Raw genomic sequence first — 23,014 nt, 5'->3', positions numbered from 1 at the left:
GGAAACCTGCTCTAGAGCATTGAATCACCCTCTGCTATTGATGTGATGTACTTGGATTGTTGTTTAAAATCTGTACAGACCCTTGCCACACTACGCCTCCAGTTACTCCTATCGGCAAAGAGATACAGAAGTATTAGAGCTAGATCCACCAGGCTGAGGAATGACATCTTCACATGGGCAGTGAGACCTCTGAGAAGCTAAAACAGCACCCCATAACTCTGCTACTTATTAATAATATTTACTTCTATATATATGTCACACACAAGTCATGTATAGAGGTTCTATGTATCTGTTTAATCATTTGTCTGTATGTGTTTGCACTGTGGACCAGAGAATGCTATTTTGTCAGGTGGTACTGCTACAATCAGATGTTAAATAAACTGAACTACACAGAAATGATAGCTTTCACCCATGCAAAACAAATAACATTAGATTTAAACCAACCACTGAATGCATTAGGTTGAAACATTGGGAAAGGTGGTGATATCCTAGATGGACTTTAACTATCAAAGATGAAAATTATAAATCTCAGACTAGCTATTGGAAAAAAAAACTAGCAGAAATAACTTTAAAATATGAGTCATTTGATTAATAATTGAGTGAGGGAAAGGTAGGAAAAATATATTGGCCACTGATGCTCGACTATGCTTGACAAGCCTTATTTGGGAAGAGACCTGCAACCGTAGTCAAATAAATCTCTGTTCGTGACTAATATCAGCCTATAGTAGTGATGCTTGCATTCATGTAGCATTGGCCATTGCAGCAATACTTGCATTTATGTAAGTATGCTAAATACACTTCACATGAGCATCCCTGAACAAAAGCTGACACAGGACCATATAAAGGAATAAGATAATTGTAATGGAGAAGTGGTGAAGCAGAAAATTAATGGTGAATTCTGAATCTCAACAGCTGAAAAGATGGCTGTCACTGTCGGAGCAATAAACTGCAAATGGAGATCACTGGCTCTCTTTGTGAAGAATTAAAAACTTTCAATTGATACCTGTGGCACAGACTGATTTTAAGGTACCCTTGTTAGGTGTGAGAGACATTGGCCAGATGTTTACTGTTTCCTTCTTTGACGCTTCAGATTGGATTTCACATCCTTGGGGTCTGAATATTCTTATAAACATGGGATGAGCCAGGAGGTGGTTGTTACTTTCACACCAAACCCACCATTCAGAAAAGGGTGTCACGAACAGAAGCCCACATTCCCCTGTGGGATTGTGCTGAGCAGGAACTAGGGACCATTCTCCTGTCAGCACAAACACAGTCCCCTCCCATGGGGCCTCTGCAACTACAGCTTCCCATCTTTTCGTTGCAGAAGTTAAGATGGCTGAATGGTTGCATCAGCCCCTGTCGGGCACCTAATGACATCCAGAGTTAAAAATCTCGCATCAAGGATCTGCAATAGACCAGAGAGAGGGTGGGCAACACAAGAGGAAAAAGTAAAACATGGCAATTTAACAAATATAGAACAAAGATAATTCAACAGGAATAATTGCAAGGATGTTAGCAGAAACCCTTTGGTCCAAATCTCCAGCAGCTGGTTTGCATTTTATATCCCTCCTCCTTCTGTACCTGAAGCCTCCGGTAACAATTCTGCACAAGATATAAATATATTGTGTAACTACATATTTTACATCTAAACTCTATTTTATCAGTGTTTCCTCATTGGCTTATTCAACATTTTCCATAGCGACTGCCAATTGCAATGGAGTCTATGGTGGTTGCCTTAGAAACTGTGACCAGCCAATCAGAAATTCTTACTAATAAATGCTTAATTATTTTATACGATGGTTAACATCTCCTCACTGTACATGTATTGTTGTCTCTTTTAATCACATAAGTATTCCCTTAATCTTTTTGGCATAAACAACACTAAATGCAGTAAAATAAGGAGATAAATTATCATGTGTTCACTTGCTTTCAATACTTATTGTTCAGATGCTGATCAAAGTAAATGTTTAAAATAACATTTGGGTTTATAATCAATCTGTTGACTAAATATTTAAGAATATAATTTGAAGCTCATAAATGGATCCCACAGTGTGGTCCCCATTGGATCCTGCTCACTGCAGACTCAAAGTTCCTTTCTTGTCATGGACACAAATCGGAACATTTTTTTTCCTTTAAAGGCACGTGAAGAGTGGCACTAGCCCACTGCACCTACCAACAAAAAAGAATCTCTTCAGGGCCATCGAGGGTCCGTGAATACCACCATCTCCTCGAATTCCTTTGCCTCCTACGCTCACATAAACCCTGTGGCTGCATGGCTTCCTGTCTGTTTCAGCGGTGAACTCAAGCTCCAGGTATCCAGGTCATCTTTCTTAGCCCCTGGTTATGTCCCCTATGATATTATCAGGAAGCAGCCTTTCGGAAGCCTTGCTTGCTATGAACACCTTCCTGATCCCAATCTTCATGTGGAATAAGTTAAGATGGTTGGATGCCTCCTGTCAGGCACCAGAGTTAAAAAAAAATTGCATAGATTGAACTGAGAAAGTGGGTAGGGCAAGAGGGTGAAGTAAAACATGGCAACTTGACAAGTTACCTTTCTTAACTGATTGAATGGAAATCTTGCCAACGGTTGTAAGGCTCCAAATCTAATTGGGACTTGAATTATCTGAATCCTGTTCCTGATGCATGTAATGTATTTGGAAATATGGTGGAACATTAATTCCCAGTCCAAGATGGACACATGTTCACTCTCCTCCCCTTTCACACTCCCTGGTTCACTCTTCCATTCCCACCAACCACTCTCTTCGAACTGCATTCTCCCTTACAACTGCAGGTGATGCAACCTTCTACCTCTTCCTTTCTCACCTTTCCTGTTTGCACTTCCATCCCAGTGCACTACGCTGGTGTTCACAATGTGGTTCTCTCTACATGGGGGCAACCCTGCTTCTAATTCTCTATTCCACTCCCACCCTAACCTGTTCTCCTGTATTGTTTTTGATGAGGCACAATGCAAGCTTGAGGAACTACATCTCATCTTCTATTTGGGCACAGTGCAACTTCTTGTACTGTGAATTCTACAACTCCAGGCATTTCTGCCTGCATCAGTTGTCAATTTGTGGTATTGCTTTGTTTGTTTATTGTTTTTTTCTTTCTATTTTTCCCTTTGGGAGTGGAGGATGTGCATGTGTTTTCCTGCTTTGTATTTCACAACTCCTATCTTTTTCCTATGTTCTTGTGTGGGTGATCTCTCTTTCTCACTGCCCCCATTCATTCAGTAATCAGCTTACCTCATTACCAGCTCATCCTCAGTTTTACCTGTTGGAGACATGCCACCTTCTCCCACCTTCTCTGCAACTCAGTGAGCTTCTTTTATCTCCTGCCCAATACTCTTTGACCTGAAGTGTTAACTCTGTTTCTCTTCCCAAAGACATGGTTTAACCTTCTGAGTCTTTCAACATTTGTTTTGTTAAAATTTTAGATTTTCAGAATCTGTTATTTTAGTTTTCCACCAAAGGATGTTCTGTGAACTGTCTACCTACGTTAATTTGCTCAAGCTATGTGTGGTGCGCTATCGAACAGAAGCAAACAAACAAAACATAAAGTCTGTTCTACAGGCTTTATTCAACATAAACTTCAACAGAGCTGACTGTGAGAATGCTGTTGCAAGCTCTGAGACTGGCTTCGAAGGGCCGGATTTAGCTTATATCCCGGAGGGTGATTGGCAGCTGTCCGGGTGGGGGCTTGGTCAATTCAGGTCGGCTGATTGACAGCTGGCCAGGTTTTGCCTTGTCCTCCAGTGCTCTTCTGCAGGTACACAGGTTGCCCCCTGCAGAAGGCTAGTGGTGTATCACCACACAATGGATAAAGTATCTTTCAGCGGTTCATTTAGGCTTCCTGGGATATTGAGCATGCTGCACATGTGCTGACACCACTGACCAACTAGGGATTGGAGAAGAATCTAGCCTGTGTTGCTGTTGTTGAGTCTCTTCTATTAGGATGCCAGAAACTGAGAGCATTCTACTCAATGATGTTTGCCGTGCTGATGCTATCTACTAACAAGTCATCCATTTATTTCCCATGTTATTTGCACCTTTTGTTATGAATCTATTGCTTTTTTATGAGAGGAATATTCTTTCTCATTGTGAAGAGTAATAGATTCACAATATCTCATTAAATTCTTGACCTTTTTTTGAAAGATTTCCATTCAATCAGTTAGGAGCCCAGGTTCTGGAGGCTGCTAAATGTTGTTAACCATGTGATAATATAATCCTTTTGGCATCATGAGATACAGAAAAAGAAATGCCAAAAGAATCAAATTCATGGCTTAAATTTCCTTAAAAAAAAACAATGCCCACTATCAGATTTTAGTTCTGTTCTTGTGCCAGAAAGAACAAATCAATATGCTTAAGATTAAAAACATAACAAGCAAAAATTCCACAATGAGCCTTTGCTCCCTATAATGTTCTTGATCATAATTTCCCTTTCTTATCCTGGTTCTGTTCCTTGATTCTAGCCAAAGCATGCTGTGTTTTCACCTGTTCTCAGCTCCAGGAAACATTCATCGTGTGGAGTATTTTGGATGAAGATGACTCACGTTTTTAGGCAAATGAGATTGAACAGCATTCAATGACTCAAACAGCCCGCCTACAACAGCATGTTAGAATTTACTAAAAAAAGAAAGGGGGCAAAGCTGCTAATCGGATGACTGCCTTAGAAAGCATGCCTGGTGGTGTATGGGGATCCTGAAATGTTTGATGTGCTATTGTCTTTTCTAGCCATGAACTGCTATACTTTTAATGAAGCTGTATCTGGTCCTATTTCTTACCAACAATGATGGACATTCTCAGTATCTTATGCATCCATGATCTTATAAAGGAAATACAGATGTTCCATGGGTGCAAAATAATTCAGAGTGCTGGTCCTTCTCCTTTCTTCTCTGCGAGTCAAGGTGAGATGCCTTTCTCCTCTTCAACCACACACAGTTGTTGCAAGGATCTCAGAAAGTTCAGCCAAGGTGGCCCACTCCTGTATCACTGCTGCAATCGACATTTCCCTACTTCAGCCTTGCAGAGAATTCTGCTGGATTCTCCTTCACCACCTGCTGCTTCGATATGGAAACAGACTGAAGAGGGAACCCGATTTTCTGTCATTTTAAAGCTTTGCGTGTGAAATTGTGAGAGGGGAGAGAGGGTCTTTTGTTTTTTTAAGCATATTTGTTTCATGAGTGAAGAATTTTCTATTTTTACTCATGTTTTTAATTGAGTAAATTGAAAATATTTTACATTCAATGCAAGGATTACATAACTAAATCCATAATGGTTCCATTAGAAGAATGATTGAGAATAATGAGGACAAGGCAACCAGCTCCCACCATGACAACATTTTACAGGACCACAAACCAGAGTGTCCTGTCTGGCTGCATCATTGCGTTGTATGGTAGTTGCAAAGTATTGGACTGGAAGACAATACAAAGGATCATCAAAATGGCCAGGAATATCACTGGGGTCTCCCTTTCCTCTATACTTGACATTCACCAGGATCATTGCTTTAAATAGGCCTGAATGATTGATTGAGGAGCCCTACCACCTATCGCACAGTATGTTTGACCATTAAAGAGGAAGATAGGAGCATCAAAAATCAGGCTGGGAAATTGCTTCTTCCCACAGACTGTGAGATTGATCATCAGTATTCTGTAACCTTCAGTTGTTTATAAATTAAAGTAAATTTTTCCTATGTATACTTATACACATATATGTGATAATTATGTGCTGTGTGATAAATGTATTATATATCTACATGTGTGCAACATGGGCTGGAGAAATGCTGTCTCATCTATTTGTGTATATAGTCAAATGATAATAACCTTGAACCTGGAATGAAACAACATAATGTCAAAATAATTTTCTCAAATTTCAAGAAACTTGTGCTCCGAAGCAAAATTCTTGCTGGTACTTCACATCTTAGAAAAGCTATCCGAGGATGTTTTGTATTAAGACAAGAGGAACTCAGCAGGTCTCGCAGCATCACAGGAGGTAAAGATGTATTACCAACGTTTCGACCTGAGCCCCTCTTCAATGCAAGAACTGCCAAGTCATTCACTTAACATTAAAAAAATCACAAAAGGAAATGTCAGAATATTCTGGGAGATTCCCTCAACACAGGTGGAGCTGGCCAATAATTCACTCCAAGACAGGATAGAAAGCTCACAGTGCGATGCTCAAGCCAGCCAGGAAGGGTGATGACACCAGAGAGCTCAAGTAGACCTAATAGGAATAGGGCAGTATTGTGCTGAAGCCGACCTGAAAGGATGAAGGGCCAGCGGACCGTGTCAAGTGAACCTGTGACGGGATGGACAGTGTGTTAGGACAACTCACCCAGGAATCCTCATCAATTATGGGCTGCCAGATTAACCTGGGAGGATGGGGAGCTGGTAGTGGAGCATGATGTGTTGATGTGAATGTTGACGAGGCAGGAATAGATTGACAAGCAGACCTGGGTGGAATCTGACGGCGTGTTGCTCCAGTCAACCTTATAGGATGAAGGCCAAACAGACTCGAAAAAGTGAGCTAAGAGGGATGGACCGAACATAAAGAAACTCACCCAGGAATGTGCAACCATCATCAACGGCAGGGCTAGGCATGAATAATAGGGTATTTGGAAATGGACCGGGCAATGTGAGAAGGTGTTGGTTGAAGAGCCAGCAGATCAGATAGTTTGAACCAGGAATCAATTGGCAAAGACCTAGATAGGAGAGGTCAGCATGAGGGGCAAGCAGACCTGGGTGAAGGCAGCAGGAGGGGCAAGCAGTCCTGGAAGGAACATAGCTGATGAGCACACAAACAGACCTGGACGGGTGATGGCCCAGCAGACTGATGAACCAGTAACCAAGCATTAGAGCAACTCACCCAGGAATTTTCGGCAAAAGGGCAGCCGGGTGTAGCAGGCGGGTGGGGATTGGAAATGTGAAAACGTGCAGGGTGATGAGTCAGTCCCTCAAGTGTGGTTAAATGGATTGGTTGACAAAGATGTAAAAGAGAAACTGAAGACCACCAAAGCCACTGGATAAAGTAACATTGGGCTATGGCTTAAATCAGGAAATTAAAGGCGAAGGTGTCAGAGGTAAAACAAACATCAAGGCAAATTCACCTATGCAGATCAGCTGAAGTATTTTTTTTTAAATGCACGATTATTTTGAAACATTTTATTTATACAAGTAGCTTTTCTAGATCAGTCTAAATGCAGTTTAATAGACAGTTGGACAAAGAAAAGAAGAATGAGGGATGTTGGCCAACTAAAGGCCAATGGGACAAGCCCAGGTAAGGATGAACAAGTAGGGCCAAAGGACCTGTTTTCATGTTGTACAACTATGACACAATCCCTGACCAGTTTTGCAAATGCCAAAATGAAAACAAAATTCTGACCAGTCCAATTAGAATAATTTGGGGGCCATATGTTTTTCTAGTCACTCAATTTTCATAATTTTGGAGGTGTATTTTCACCCTCTTCTCATATACAGAGGAACCCCCGTTATAAGGAAATAGCTTAGGACAAAAAAAAATAGTGTTTTAATAAATCATTGAAATAAAAACACAAATTAATTATTAGTAAACTGACCATCCCCGCTTCTGGCAGCAGCCTGTCATCCAAGTCCAATGACTCATTGCATCAAATTGGATCGCATTAAATTGGGGTTCCATTGTATAATCATAATTCAGTTGCAGAATGATGACATTATTGTCTAATTTTTAGAAATAAGTTTTGAAAAATGCAAGCATTTGAGGTAGAGGTGACTTTCAGTGCATTTAACTTGCATATTTCTTGGGCATTACATGTCAAGGATCACCCATAAACAAAGCAAAATGCTCCATCACCGATATAGTTTTGCCCAGGAACAGACTACGGTGTATTTCACTTAGCACTAACCTTGTCAGCCACGCTACATGTTGGAAGGCAGTGAAAAAAGTTTCCAGTTAGATTTTATTTTAAGATGCAATCCACAAAATAAGATTTATAGAATCAGTATATGAGCAAAATGCTGTCAAGAGATTGGAATGGATTGCCCACACTTACCTGGTAATAAACTATTAAAACACTCGATAATGTTATATGGTAATTTCAGGACAAAAAGGTAGTGTTGAAATTATATTTCAGCCCTGGAGGGAACCAATATGGTATTCAATATAAACACGCACATAAAATACCATCAGACTGCTCTTATAGAATTCTTGAACAGAGTAAAAGAGCTTCCTTACCACAGATCTGTGGTTCATATGAGACATGATATTATCAAAATAAATCCAAATATTATCAGATATCTCTTCTACCACTGATCTCTGAAGCAAAGAGATTTGCTCCACAGAAAGAATAACCTATATAATGCAAATCAATAGGCTTCCGAAATGAACCAGGGGTTGTAGGTCATTTAGGTGTCATTTGGGCAGCACAGGCTCATAAATAAATAAATTGAAAATTTAATAACATTAATGGCTCAATACCTCAAGCATCTTTACTTACCTTGAGTGGCAGTTCGCAATGAAAGGAAAACAAAACATTGTGAGCAGGTGTCCACTTAATTCAAACAAATTAATTCACATTGTTGATACTTTAAGAGCCCGAATGGTTTGGCGCTGAAGCCCTGGGCCTTCACTCCCTCCAAAATTTCAGTGTCCAGGTGAAATCTGTCATAACCTGCCAGGACGATCAAATCAGCATTTTGGAAGGTATCATCATGATTATAATAATCACATTTCTGATTAAAATTTAAAAGAACACATTCAGAGGGAATAATTGACACAAAGACTGAAGAGTTTAATATTCAAATTCTAGGTTATAATTGTTGTGGGATTGTTTTATATTATCCTTCAGTTGCCATTAATAAGCAGTCAAACCGGTTCCAGAGTTAATTGTAAAGCAGTGTAAAGATACTTCGCTTTTCAACAAAATCGCCAGAGAATGATTTACCTGCACAAACAATTAAAGTCCTTATTTTCCAAAATAATTTAATGTGCCAGCAACAGGAAAAAAAAAATCCCATTGAAATAATTGGAGATGTTATTGATGTACCTTGGAAAATTGTGTGCTGAGATTGAAGAACTTAAAGTTAACACAAACCAAGATTTTGTTTGAAGAGAATGCCTTTGAGTAAATACATTAATGAAGGGAATTAAAGAGAGAAGTGCTTTAAAGAAATTATTATTAGGCACAATCAAATTCTGAAATGTTTGTTTGAAAACCTATTTTAAATGTTAGACATTTTCATTATAGTGTATTTTCCTTCCAAAAGATTTGTGTATTGTGTAGAAGCCCAGTGGTCATTCTGTTATATATTCGATTATAATCATTAAAAATAGTAACTGTTGTGGATCACAATTTGTAATTTAATCCCTGATCAGAATGGCTTTTTGTGAATTGAAACATTATTTATTGTATTCTAATGTATCTTACAAATTATAATAAAATATACTTTTGGAATAAAGCAAGACTGCAGTTTGCATAAAGATTTTTATGTAACTATTTTGGATAATGGAAATACCAGTTATTTATTTCTGAGAAATTCATCAAATGTACACTATGAAGATAATACCTGATGCTTATTTCCCTTGATTATAAGAGTCTTTATTCAGCAGACATTGTGAGTGGATATAGGAGGAAAGCTCATGTATACCCCAAGCAATGAAGTAACCAACAAGGTACAAATCAGCTGCCAGATGTCTGCTGCCTACACCATTAACGAGTGCTCAAAAAGGGGAAGAACAAGTTCTATTTGTAATATTGAATCAATATATTGTTCTCCAACCAGTGATTAGCCCTGTCTTTTCCACATAGCCTGAGCAAAACCTTAAAGCTGAATTTTTAAAGCTGAAAACATTTGGGAAATACTGAAATTAATATTTAACCGTAATGGCACTCCTACAAGCTATTTTACGTCAACACCATCCTGAATCGTTCTGGTCTTCAATTTTTGTGAACGCCATCCCATTGGTGACATTGAGTATGAGGTTGTTGTTGGTGCATCATTTGGCCCATGTTTTCTATCTCCCTCCTGTACGCTGACTCATCACTTTTTATATAACCCACTACCATGGTAACATCAGCAAATTTGTAGATGGTGTAGTTGTCATACTGAGCCACATAGTCATAACTGTAAAGTGAGTAGAGTAGGGGGCTGAGAACCCAGGCCTGTGGTGCTCTGGTACTGTTGAGGGTTGTGGAGGAAATGTTCTTACCAATCCTCACTGGAGGTGAGGAAATCCAGGATCTAATTACACAGTGGGGTGCTGAGTCCCAGGTTTTGGAGTTTGCTGATCAGTTTGGAGGATGATTATGATGTTAAATGCCGAATTGTAGTCAATAAAGAGAATCCGGGTGTATGCACCTTTGTTGTCCAAGTGTTCCAGGACTTTGTGATGAGCCAGTGAGATGGCATCTGCCATCGACCTGTTGCTGTGGTAGGCCTATTGGAACAGATCCATGTTTTTGCTCAGACAGGAGCTGATATACTTCAATACCAGCCTTTCAAAACACTTCATCATTGATCATGTGAGTGCCACTGCTCGATAGTCATTTAGGCAGGACTCATAAATGGGGCCCCAGAAAACAAAACAAAAGCTGCCATTAGATACACTGTGTAATTGTGGACAGTAATGATGAGAAAACGCTCAGATCCACAATTCAAGACAAATCAACGATGCATAGCAAATGTGACAAATAAAGGTTTAGTGGATTTTATTGTACCTGTGGACTTGCTGTTGTCTTGCTTACATATTTCTCGTAAGAGGCCATACAACTCATTGAGTTTATGTTTGCTCTCTCAGAAATCCTATCAGTTCCATTCACCAGCATCTTTCCCTTCAGCCATTTCTTTCTCACATGACTTCAAACTCCAAACACCAATCTTTGGTTGACATTTATCATCAAATTTAAAATGACCATTTAGTCTAATATTAATTGTTCAGTCTGTTGAATTGGCTCCGAACTTCATTCCAATTTGTAAAGAATCTTCCTTGATAATATACTTCCCACACAGTTTCTCGGTATCCAATCTATCCATTCATCTCAATACTTTGGAGCTTCAAATCACCCCTTTAACCCACCAAATTCCAAAGCCAAATTGAGAAATTGTTTTTTTTTCCCCCAAACACACAAAAAAATCTTTCTCCATGATCAGTTTTACCAGTTACCATGTCCCCAAATTCAGCCTTAAAACATTTCCTTTAAAAGGTTTGGGTCTGGCTTCCATCAACACAGTTTTGTTTCAGTGTGTTACCTGTCGTAGATTTGGTCCTGAGAGCAGAACACAAAGGTCGTGTAACCATAGCTTTGGAGCTGATTAATTGCCAAAATCTTAATAAGAAACTTACAGCAGGAGCATTTCACACTAGATTATTTGGTTACAGGATCAAACATCACAATCTGAGCATTGTATTTTCCACTGCTATCCACTTTAGCCTCTCCCGTTTACAACACTTGACAGATTGCTCATAAGAATCAATTGGCCCTTCCATTTACCATGGCTTTGAGACTGAATTGGAAATGATGTGTTGAAGTGTGACACAACCTGGAGCAGGTATGTGGGTTGCCTTTGTAGTTTCTTACAAGCAACTGATTAGCTCTGCATTTTTTTTTGTAAAGATGTTGATACAATAGAAATTATGAAAAAATTCTTGGGATTTAGAATTCAGCCAATGGATTATTATTAAGAATTGCAATGATTTACTTCAAATTTGTTATCATCCAATTGCACACGTACAATTCGACAAAACAGAGTTGAATTATCTTTACATAAGTTTACAGATTCTTTTTTTAAACAAAAATTTCATTTGTGTCATATCCGACCAGCAGTTCCTTGATGTGGTGTACTGTTAGCCAGAATCAGACACACACAAGGTAAAGACTGTACAACAGGCTTTAATCCACAAAGACTTTCAAAGAACCAGGCTGACTGGAGCTGCAGTAATTCTGACTGAGCTTCGGGAGGCCAGCACAGGCTTATATCCCGGAGGGTGATTGACAGCCAACCGGGTGGGGCTTGATCCCTTCAGGCCGACTGATTGACAGCTGGCTAGGTGTTGTCCTGTCCCCTTACCTTCCTGCAGGTACAGAGGTTGCCCCCTGCAATAGGCCAGTGGTGTACCACCGCATTCACCCCCTTCTTTAAAATTATTCCAGGGGGGCAGTAATAAGGGTTCATACCCATTATATACATACAATATTTACAGGTTGAGACGATTCGGCGGCTGCTGGGGTCTCTGTGACCATCGTAGGACTGGTTCCTGGTCACTGGTTGGAGGGGAAGTGGGGGAGCTGGCAACAGGGGTCTGTGTGGCTGGTGTGGTGCCGCACGGAGGGGTGGCTGGGGGTGCCGGGGTCAACATATGAGGGTTGTATGGGATGGGTGGGGGCGCGGTTTCATCCCCCAAGGCTGAAGCGGGCCCCTGGTGGTCAAGGAGGTCCTGCGCGCCCCATAGCTGCCTAGGGACGGGGATGTATGCCCGGTCAGTGTCGTCCTGGGCTGGAGGGTGGCAGAGTGTGGTGGGTGCTCCTGTTGGTGCCAGGTCCCTGGTTGAGATGGTATCCTCTCTGCCACTGCCAAACCTAATGTAGGCATAGTTATAGTTTGCATGTAGGAGGAAGACCTGCTCGACCAGGGCTTTGGCCTTGTGTATCTGTACATGCTTACGCAGGAGCACCAGTCCCTGGGGTGTGAACCATGCTGGGAGTGACATTCCAGTCGCTGACCTCCTGGGGAATGAGAACAGACGTTTGTGAGGGATCTCGTTGGAAGCTGTGCACAGGAGCAACTGAATGGCATGGAGCGCCTCGGGCAGGGCATCCTGCCAGTACTCAACAGCCCACCCTTTTGACCGAGAGCCAGGAGGAGTGCCTTCCAGACCACCCTGTTCTTGTGTTCCACTTACCCATTGCCTCTTGGGTTATAGCTCGTCGTGCAACTGGTCACGATGCCCCTCGCCATCAGGTACTGGCGCAGCTTGTCACTCATGAAACTAGACTCCCGGTCGCTGTGGATGAAGGCGGGGTAGCCAAACATGGTGAAAATCTGCCCCAGGCCCCTGATGATGGTGGCCGTGGAGGTGTCCGGGCAAGGGATAGTGAAAGGAAAGCGTGAGTACTCGTCCACTACCATGAGGAAGTAAATGTTTCAGTTCGTGGAAAGCAGGGGACCTTTGAAGTCCATGCCGAGATGCTCGAAAGGCCAAGTAGCCTTTACAACATGGGCCTGGGGTGGGTGAAAGAAACGGGGTTTACACTCCGCGCAGACCCAACAGGCCTCGGTCATGTCCTTGACATCTCTGATGGTGTTCGGCAGGTTTCGGGACTTTATGAAATGGTACAACCTGGTGACACCCGGATGGCAGAGGGACTCATGCAATGCCTGCAGTCTGTCGTCGTGCATAGATGCGCAGGTGCGAGAGAAGGCATCGGGGAAGTCGTTAAACTTCCCGGGGTGGTACAGGATGTCGTAGCTGTAGGTTGCCAGCTCGACTCTCCAGCGCAGGATCTTGTCGTTCTTGATCTTACTCTTGTGGGGTAGTGTTAAACATGAACGCCACGACCCGCTGGTCCATGAGGAGGGTGACTCTCCTGCTGGCCACTTCCACAATTGCCTGGGCCTCCTTTTCAATGGCGGAGTGCCCTAGATCAGAGCCGTGGAGGGTCCTGGAGAAGAAAGTGATGGGGTGCTCCCCTTGGTTGAGGGTAGCAGCAAGGGCCACCTCGGAGGCATCGCTCTCCACCTGGAAGGGGGAGTCCTCATCCACAGCCTGCATTGTGGCATCCGCAATGTCTTTCCTGAGGTGGGTTAAGGCTGCCTGCGCCTTGGGTGGGAAGGGAAAAGTTGTAGCTTGGGCCAGTGGGCGGACCTTGTCCAAGAAGAGCGAGTAATAAGAGAACAGGCCAAGGAACCTGTGGAGGGTCTTTAGCGTGGTGGGGAGGGGTAACTCCATTAATGGGCACATCCTTTCTAGATCTGGGCTAACAACTCCATGGGCCACAATGTACCGAAGGATGGTAAGGCGGGTGGTGCTAAACACGCACTTCTGCTTGTTGTAAGTGAGGTTCAGCTCCCCGGACATCTAGAGGAAATTTTCCAGGTTAGCATCATGGTCCTGCTGGTCACGGCCACAGATAGCGATGTTATCCAGGTATGGGAATGTCGCCCTCAGCTTGTGCCAGTCTACCATGCAATCCATCTCCCGCTGAAAAACAGAGACCCCATTCGTGACCCCAAAGGGAACTCGACAGAACTGGTACAGGTGCCCATCCACCTCAAAGACGGTGTAGGACTTGTCCTTCGGGTGGATGCGGATTTGGTGATAAGCCGACTTCATGTCAATCATGGAGAAAACCCGGTAGCAGGCTATCTCATTGACCATGTCGGCAATCCTCGGCAGGGAGTAGGCATCCAGCTGGGTGTACCGGTTAATGGTCTGGCTGTAATCCATGACCATCCTCGGCTTACTTCCCCCTTTGGCCACCAGGACTTGGGCTCTCCAAGGGCAGGGACACCTTCCGCCAGGAGTCACTGCACCTCTGCCTTGATGAAGTCTCTGTCTGCGGTGCAATAGCACCTTCTTCTGGCAGCGATCGGCTCGCACAAAATATGGGAAGAGCACCGGTGGGGTGATGCACATTGTGGAGAGGCCGCAGGTTTGCCGGGGCTGGTAGGTTGGCATGCTGTGTAATGTGAGTGGAGGTTGGGGCCCCCCGAAGGCAAGGGTGACACTCTGCAGGTGGCACTGGAAATCTAGGCCCGGGAGGAGTGGGGTGCAGAGTTTGGGCATGACCAGGAGCCTGAACGCTGTGTAAGTCTCCCCTCCCACAGTTATATCGGCTGAGCAGCACCCGAGTGTACCAACAGTCTTAACCTTGGCGGCGAGGGCAATCGAGAAAGTGGTGGGGTGGACTTTTAATCTCAGGGAGTGGGCCACGCTCAGGTGAATGAAGCTCTCGTTGCTGCCACTGTCAAACAGGCACTTTGTTACCTGCCAGTTGACTTGCACATCCATCACGAGCACCTGAGGGATGTCCCTGGTCAGCGTGGTGGCGGCCAGAGTTGGAGTCATCGCTCTCTGCCTGTGCGCGGCGATTTATGGCTTCCGGAGACCTGGGTAGTGTTGGTAGGGCGGCCTGGTCATTGTCTGTGTTGACCACTTAGACATCGGTTGTGGGGTGCGGCGTGCTGTAGCTGATGGCACCCAGAGGTGTGGGGAACATCGGTAGGGCGGCTTGGTCATCGCCCGTGTTGACCATGTCATTCTCAATGTCGTCAGGGCTCTCCGTGTCGGCCGCTGCCTGGCCCAATATGGCAGCAGCACATGGGGGCCCACTGCGTGGCTGGCCTCCTTCCCCAGCCGTGTTCGTTGCACTGGGGGAAGTGACGTCATCACGGCCAGTGGCCATGACATTGTTCCGTCAGCCAGAAGTGATATCACGCCATGAGCCGGAAGTGGCGTCGCTGTATTTCTCAGCGTGCGGCCTTGGTGAGGGCGGAGGCTGGTGCAGGTGCTCGGGGCACATACTGCAACAGTCACCGGCAGGACCGGATGTTGCACCATCAAAGTCGGGGAAGGTGGAAGTCGTCGCGGGGTCAAAGCGCTGCCCGACATGTGCATGTGGGGGGGTCCACAGGGGAGCTGCCATCAGGTTTTGAGTGGTACACTTTTTCCTTTCTTGCTGCATGGGAAAAATAATGGTTCCTAGTTGGGCAGTTTTGGCATGATCTTCGATCTGACCCATACCAGGACCCACAGTATTTACAGGGGCACTGGGCACCTGCCGCAGCAACATTCTCTTCCCCAGCTTGGTCTGGGGCTGCAGCTGCAGTGTGAGAGGGCCATGAGGGACCCTGGGGGAACCTGGAATCAAAGACTTTGATATGCAGGGCTGCTGCTTCCAGGGTTTGGACCACTTGCACTGTCTTGGTCAGGGCGTAGATATTGTCTTCCAGCAGCTTTTGCTGGATGGCCCTCGAGCATAGCCCTCGGATGAAGGCATCCCAGAACAACCTCTCGAACTCCTCTGCACCTACCCTGGGTTCAGCCAGACATGGTTGGACCAACTCTCACAAGTGTCCCAGATAAAACTCAGCCATCTCCCCGGATTGCTGGGCTTGGGTGTTAAGGCGGTACCTTGCACAGACCGCTTTCATGGGTGGTTTGTACAAGTTTTTGAGAGTATCCATTGTGCTCTTGTATGTGGAGCAGCCTTTGGTTGCCTGGAAGGCGTGGGGACCCAGCTTTGACCGGAGTAGGACTAACCTCTTCCGATCTGAGTCCAGGATGCCTCAATGATTGCCTTGACCAGGTGCTGCCAGATCTCGAAGCGTGTCTGGGCTTCCGGGTGGTGTGGGTCAACCTCGAGGCTCCCTGCGCACAGAAGTTTTTCCATGGCAGCCGTGGGAAAATTTGTGGATTAAATTGTGGTGCACTGTTAGCCAGAATCAGACTCACACGGTAAAAACTGTACAACAGACTTTAATCCACAAAGACTTCCACAGAGCCAGGCTGGCTGCAGCTGCAGTAACTCTGAGTGAGCTTCAGGAGGCCGGCACAGGCTTATATCCCGGAGGGTGATTGGCACCTGACCGGGTGGGGCTTGATCCCTTTCGGCCGACTGATTGACAGCCAGCCAGGTGTTGTCCTGTCCCCTTACCTTCCTGCAGGTGCAGAGGTTGCCCCCTCCAGTAGGCCGGTGGTGTACCACCACACTTGACATCCCAGGAAAGTGACTGTATTCATCTGTTGCATGATAGTAAGTTCTTTGTACAATTGTCCAGAGTGAATAATGGTAGCTTATCGTCAGAGGTGAATGCAAGGCATCTCATGATACATGGGAGAGATTTGATATTCAAAGCATGCCTCAAATGTTAATCCTCACAATGCTGAGAATTGATCTGTTTTTTTTTAAATCAGACTTTCTGCTCAGCACAGTCTGTTGCAGTGTCTCATCAAAGGCCTCCAGGCTACAGTGGTATTCCATGGCCCCTTATAGCTGACTGGATGCAAACCAATCCTGAGGCACAGGTGTGTGACATGCAGCCTCTGTGCTTCTGCGGTGAAAAAGGTAGTTTCCCAGATATAGTTCATATTCTGCATCCACTCAACCAAGACCAAGGGAGCACAGAGTCATCAGGTATTAAAAAAAATGGGTAGCCAATAAAGTAAATGGAAGCAACTGGTAACTGTATGTGAAACTGATGGATGGTTTATCATTATCTTTGTTGGCTTTTTACTTTTTTGCCTCCGCTTGCTGAGGTAGAATGTTTCAAAGAGAGCCATAAGTGTAGTGAGAGCTGGGGAATAATAAGGGTCGAAACAAACCATTGTATAATATTGCCATTTTTAGCTTCTGAGCCAGAAGAGACTGCAAGGGAGGTGTGTGTGTGTGTGTGTGTGTGTGTGTGTGTGTGTGTGTGTGTGTGTGTGTGTGTGTGTGTGTGTGTGTGTGTGTGTGTGTGTGTGTGTGTGTGTGTGTGTGTGTGTGGTGAGTAAGTTTAGATACAGGTACAAACCTGTGCACATAGTCCTAGCCTTGGCCATTTACTGTGGAATGAAAACTGGCTCCTGCAGACATGGGGTGTAATGCAAAGCACCTTTCTCAATTGGGTCGCTGCTTAATGCTTGTGATTTAATTGTCCAAAGGAGGGGAAAATGGACCAGTGAATGTGCTTAGAATTTGTGCTGGTTATGCTTCAATAGCCAGTTATCTGAGAAATCTTTGAAATGTGGATGCATGGCTTCTGGTATTAAGTCTATAAGAATGTAATGTTGAGGTATGATCAAGATTGTTGGTAGGTGAATAATGCAACTACTGTGTGTTAAATAGTGGCTGAGACTGATGATGCTATTGATGTGATGCAGGATTTGAAGATGTAGTCACAGTTATTGTCCACACATTTACCTCCAACATTACATCCATTTCCTCAGACATAGACTACCACATCTCTCTACAAGAGCAGCTGTGTTTCTGGAAGACTACCTGCTATTGCACTCCTCACCACAGAACATTCTCCCACATTGTTCCTCCATCCAGTACAGCCTGAGAATTCAGTTGAGGCCCACTCTCCTCGGGATTCTACAATGCCCACTATCTCCCTGGTCAGAAATGAGAACCAGCCAAAATCAGTCGTGGCCACAATGAACCTCCCACTGAAGATGCAGATCACTCTTCAGTTGCACTAGCCATTCATGAAGGAGCTAATAAAGTGTGCAGTCAGCACTGCATTCTTGTAGGGTGTAGCCACATGAAGCTTTTGTGCTGCATCTATCAATGCAATGCTATTGGACTAATCATGCATCACAATTTCTAGGACTGACCAAATTTGGGGGTAGTCAATCTGGGGACTGGCCAGTTTTGTCCCAACACTTTTGTCTTCCTTCCTTCAAATATACAAAATACAGCTTTATGATAATTCATTGTTGAGATGGTGCATGAGTGGACCTCCTGGGATATTGCTAATTAGAAATCTAAGGCCTAAACATTGTACAAACACAATGCTGGGGAAATTCAGTAGGTCGAATGTACTTTATATGGCAAATATCAAGATACAGAACCAACGTCTCATATCTTTGCTCTACACCAGTGGTACTCAACCTTTTTTTTCCCACTCATTTACCACTTTAAATATTTCCCTATGCCATCGGTGCTCTGTAAGGGATTGCTTAAGGTGGTATGTGAGTGGAAAGGGAAGGTTGAGAACCACTGCTCTCGACCCAATTGTTATTGAAATATTTCACTTGAGAAAAATTGTCATTGGCCCATTTCCTTTGGAGTCATGAAACCGTACACATAACGAGTCAATTAGGGATGATTAAAACAGTGATTTCAAACTTTTTCTTCCCACCCGCATACCACCTTAAGCAATCCCTTACTAATCACTGAGCACCTAAAGCATAGGGATTGCTTAAAGTAGTATGTGAGTGGAAAGAAAAAGGTTGAGAACCACTGGCATAGAAGGTGCATTTTTGAGAATAATTAGGCATAATTGATGTCACTATTGTCCCAGTGCAGTAACACTGCCTGAATTTACTACAGTAGCAGTAAACAAAGTCAATTAACATTCTCTCATCGATTTCCAAGTATGCAAAGAAAGCAGAAACTTCATAGTGGAGCTCAGAACGGAAGCACCATGGTTATCACGAGTCTAACATTGTGCATTTAAGGCAAAGTAGCTTCAGCATGACAGCTAATGTACTGACTTGATGACAGCATGCAGTTTTCATATTAAGCAGCATTTCCAAGGTGCGTCACACTCCTGATTGCACGGAAATTACATTTAATGATTTTGTAGCAGATGTCTGGAATACGTCTTTGGGACAGGTCAGGCAGTGCCTCATTTTACACGACATACACCTCAAAAGTGAGATGACATTCAAGCTGGATCCTGTAGTTACTATTTCAGTTGCCTCATAATACCTGAAGAACAAGATTCATCGGGGAAGGAAATCCCAATAGAAGGAAAGATGTGCAGAAAAGTTTTCTCTCTAGTCCCAAAATTGTCTGCACATTCAAAAATCATATGTCATCTCTCCTGTACATTGTCCTTTTAATAGAAATACAGACATTGCAAATAGGTTTTTCATAAATGTTACTCTCATCTCCTGAAAGTATTTTTCATAAATAGGATCACGAACCCTTATGAATAACTAAAAACACAAGAAGTCTGGAGGAACTCAACAGATCTCACAGCATCCATAGGAGGTAAAAATATATAACTGATGTTTCAGGCCTGAGCCCTTGTTCAAGGTTTGGGAGGAATACTTCTTCAGGGTAGACATCCGTCAAAGAGATTTCACAGTGGAGCAACTGAATAGAATGAAACAAAGTCTTCAGACACTGCATTTCTGTGTCTTTTACTACAATCACAGACTTTTGTGTTTCAATCCTTGTGAATAACTATAGTCCAAAATCAATTACTGACAGAGTAAATCACATCAGAGGTCCTAACCAGGTGAGATTACACCCACTACAAAATTAAACTGGGCATTTCCAGTTGCGATTCATGTTTATATTTTTGGATGAGTACATGTTTAATGTAAACTAAATAGTCAGCACAGACTGGTGAACTGAAGGGCCTGTTTCCATGCTGCATGCTTCTCTATTATATGACATTTTCCAACATCAAACATGTCCTGAATGATATGTCATCCTACAACGTACACTGCAACCTCTTGTGTCACAAAATGGAGCTTAAACTTCCAGGAAACAACTTTACATTCACAGTTCTTTGTCGAATGACAAGTGAAAAACCTTCTCTGCTAACATAAGGCACCCCTACAAGGCAGATCTAGAGCTGAGTGATAATTGCTCGAACTGTCATCTGAATGTGCTCAAATTGCCAGGAGATACAGTTGAAGTCCTAAAATATGGACTGCTTTGGGATTGAGTCAATTTTCCAGATTCTCAGGCAGTACTTTTAAAATTCAAATTTAAGGAGAAATAAAGAAGAGATGAACAGGTAAATTATGATAGTTTATTCATTCGCAAATACACCATGCTTCATTTACCAAAACAAGCAGTTTTCAAGAAAAATAAAGTCAACACTTGCCAAAAATGTAATATAACTTTTCTTCACTGCTGGCTGTCTAGATGGCCATTGACCTACAAAAGGGTTCATCCGCCCCTTGACAGGTCTTCTTTTTCATCCTGCAGGGTGTCTATCCACCCTCACACCAGGCAAGCCTGGTGGGGCAGCCGGTTTAGTCACCGACCACCCAACCATGTGACAGGGAGTGCTGGGTTACCTGGTACCAGTAGCACTCAGGCGAGTGACCTGACCAGTTCTTCACAAAAAATTAATGTTTGAAATTATGTTTAAAAATGAATATTGTAAAACAAAAACAGTATACACATGAATTTAATTGTGATAAGATTACCTGTATTAAGCGTGGGTGCTTGTACCGTTGTGCATCAGTGGCAATTACACATGCACACACACAAAACCCACAAAATTTAAAAAATTCTATGAGTTTTTGAAAAGTCTGGATTCTCAAGTGGTCCAGATTTCTGTAACCTGGATCTTTTGGACCTACTACATTTGTTACAGCTACACATTCAATGGCAGACAATTTACTGAAGCCTCAGGTTAGACAGCTCAGAAAAGGTCATGGTCCATGGGGCAGAAAGCACAGGAGTGTCCATGCACAAAGATCAAGAAATAGAAGACTTTTCAATGAGCCATATCTTCACAGGTTCATAATTTTAAATACTTCAGCAATGAAGTTGGTGATATTCTGCATGACAGATTTTTGCCATACTCTTATGCCTGACTGCTCTCTTAGTGGAATTCAAAGCATCTTTCAATGCCCTAGAAGCTGGAGAAATCCAGTTTACCTATGGGTTTCTTCCCAGTGCAACTGTGAAGAGGTCAGTGTAGTTAGGTGGACCTTGTATACTGTGGTATCATTGAGGAGCACATGGCATCTGCTGCACTGGGAGCTGCCAGTATTGGGGGTTTCCTAGAGGTCAGGCAACCTTTGGCAGTACTCGTGTTTTCCAATGTCTCCCTTGAAAATCTCAGTTCTCTTCGTGTACAGAAAGGATTTTCACTCTGCGGGTTATAACTGTGTCATGATTTCAAAAGCTTTAGCCTCCAATCGACATTGATGGAGGACATTTCCCATTGTTGTCTGGCATCCCGAGGCTTAGTTTAATCGATCAAAACATCTTGTCATTCTAAAACTCAAAAGTATGGATGTAGAATCAGGGGAAGATGGAAAATTTTCATTTTATTTCCACCATGCAGATGTGGTCATTAGCATAAATATGCCCATTGAGGTAGCAATTGAACCCATACTTAAATGGTGCTTCTAAAGAATGGGTGACATTGAATAAATAAAATAACTTGCACCAATGGGAATCTATCCTTCGGACAGTGCCATTTTAGATTAAGTAGGAGAGACCAATCTTGAGATAGGTCAGGAGGTCATACTCATGCAGCCCATAAATTACAGCAGTCCTGGCCTAAGTTGCACTTGGTGCTCATGTTGAGCTTTAATGAGCCTATGTTTTTATCTGGTTATCAAATATGACCTTAAGCAAGTTAATCTGAAATACATGCCTTTGCTTCACCAAGTAAAGATGCCAGTGCCAGGCGTGCAATAATCTCAACAGACCACTGTGACTTGCTTCTGTAACACAGAACAGCATTATGTGCCCTGGGGATGTGGCAAGATGGCATAGAAGGACGTGTATTCCACTTTTCCCCAGCTGGATTACTAAATACCAGTTTTTAAAAAGCATAAAAGTGGTTAAAAACAATATTTACAGTTGGTTTAAATAACAGTGATTTATTATGGCAACTAATATAAAAAAAATCTAAACCTCAACTTCAGAAAAAGTTACCATATAAAAGTGCAGAAGAACTGAGGCCCACCTGCATAGCTGAATCCATGGAATTATCGTTGGGAGCCTCCAAGCCTCAGAGGACTCCAGCCCATTCGAGTTTGACCTCGGCACCGATCCTGCTTCCGCAAGATGGCACCGACACTTTGGTGAGTTTGGTCGTTGCCAACTTGCGTTTATGTGAAGCAGTGCACGTGGGCGGCATGGCCATCAAGGGGACCCACGAACCCGCAACCTTTCTAGGCAGCCCAGATACACACAGTGTAGCGTCGGAGGATGCTCCTGCGACTCCGGCGGCTTTGCCTGGCTTATGTGGGGCATCCCGGGTCCGAGAATTGCTGGGCAAAGTATAGGCTGTAGAGGAGCCTGAACGCTGACATCCCAAAGAGATCGGGAAACCGGCGTCGGGTGTCCAGACCCGCAGCCGTTCAGCTAAAGGATTTACGATGACTGAGGAAGAAGAGGAACTTACTTTATTGGAATTCGTCCTGTAATTAAAGAAGGTAGACCTCAAAAAGAGGAGGTGATATCTGGAATGAATTCAGTGTTCACTCTTTTGGAAGGGATTGCTTGTCAAATGGACAATATGTCAAAATAAATATCAACTCAGATGAATCAAGGATTTATGGAGATGAGAATAAAAATGAACACCTTGTGTGATGAAATGTCAACTATGAAACAGGAAATGACTGTA

General features: G+C 43.4%; 1 long non-coding RNA gene across 1 annotated transcript; it reads left to right on the top strand.

Annotated features, from left to right (window-relative positions):
• The first annotated feature begins 941 nt into the window (after nucleotides 1-941).
• LOC138751442 (uncharacterized) lies at nucleotides 942-9,262 on the top strand. The gene is made up of 3 exons (XR_011349925.1): nucleotides 942-1,026; nucleotides 2,139-2,312; nucleotides 4,472-9,262. It is a non-coding gene; the product is annotated as an uncharacterized lncRNA (long non-coding RNA).
• The last annotated feature ends 13,752 nt before the right edge of the window (nucleotides 9,263-23,014 follow it).

This window comes from Narcine bancroftii, chromosome 1, assembly GCF_036971445.1.
Source record: "Narcine bancroftii isolate sNarBan1 chromosome 1, sNarBan1.hap1, whole genome shotgun sequence".
Taxonomy (NCBI): Eukaryota; Metazoa; Chordata; class Chondrichthyes; order Torpediniformes; family Narcinidae; genus Narcine; species Narcine bancroftii.
This window is presented reverse-complemented; position numbering and strand designations above follow the sequence as displayed.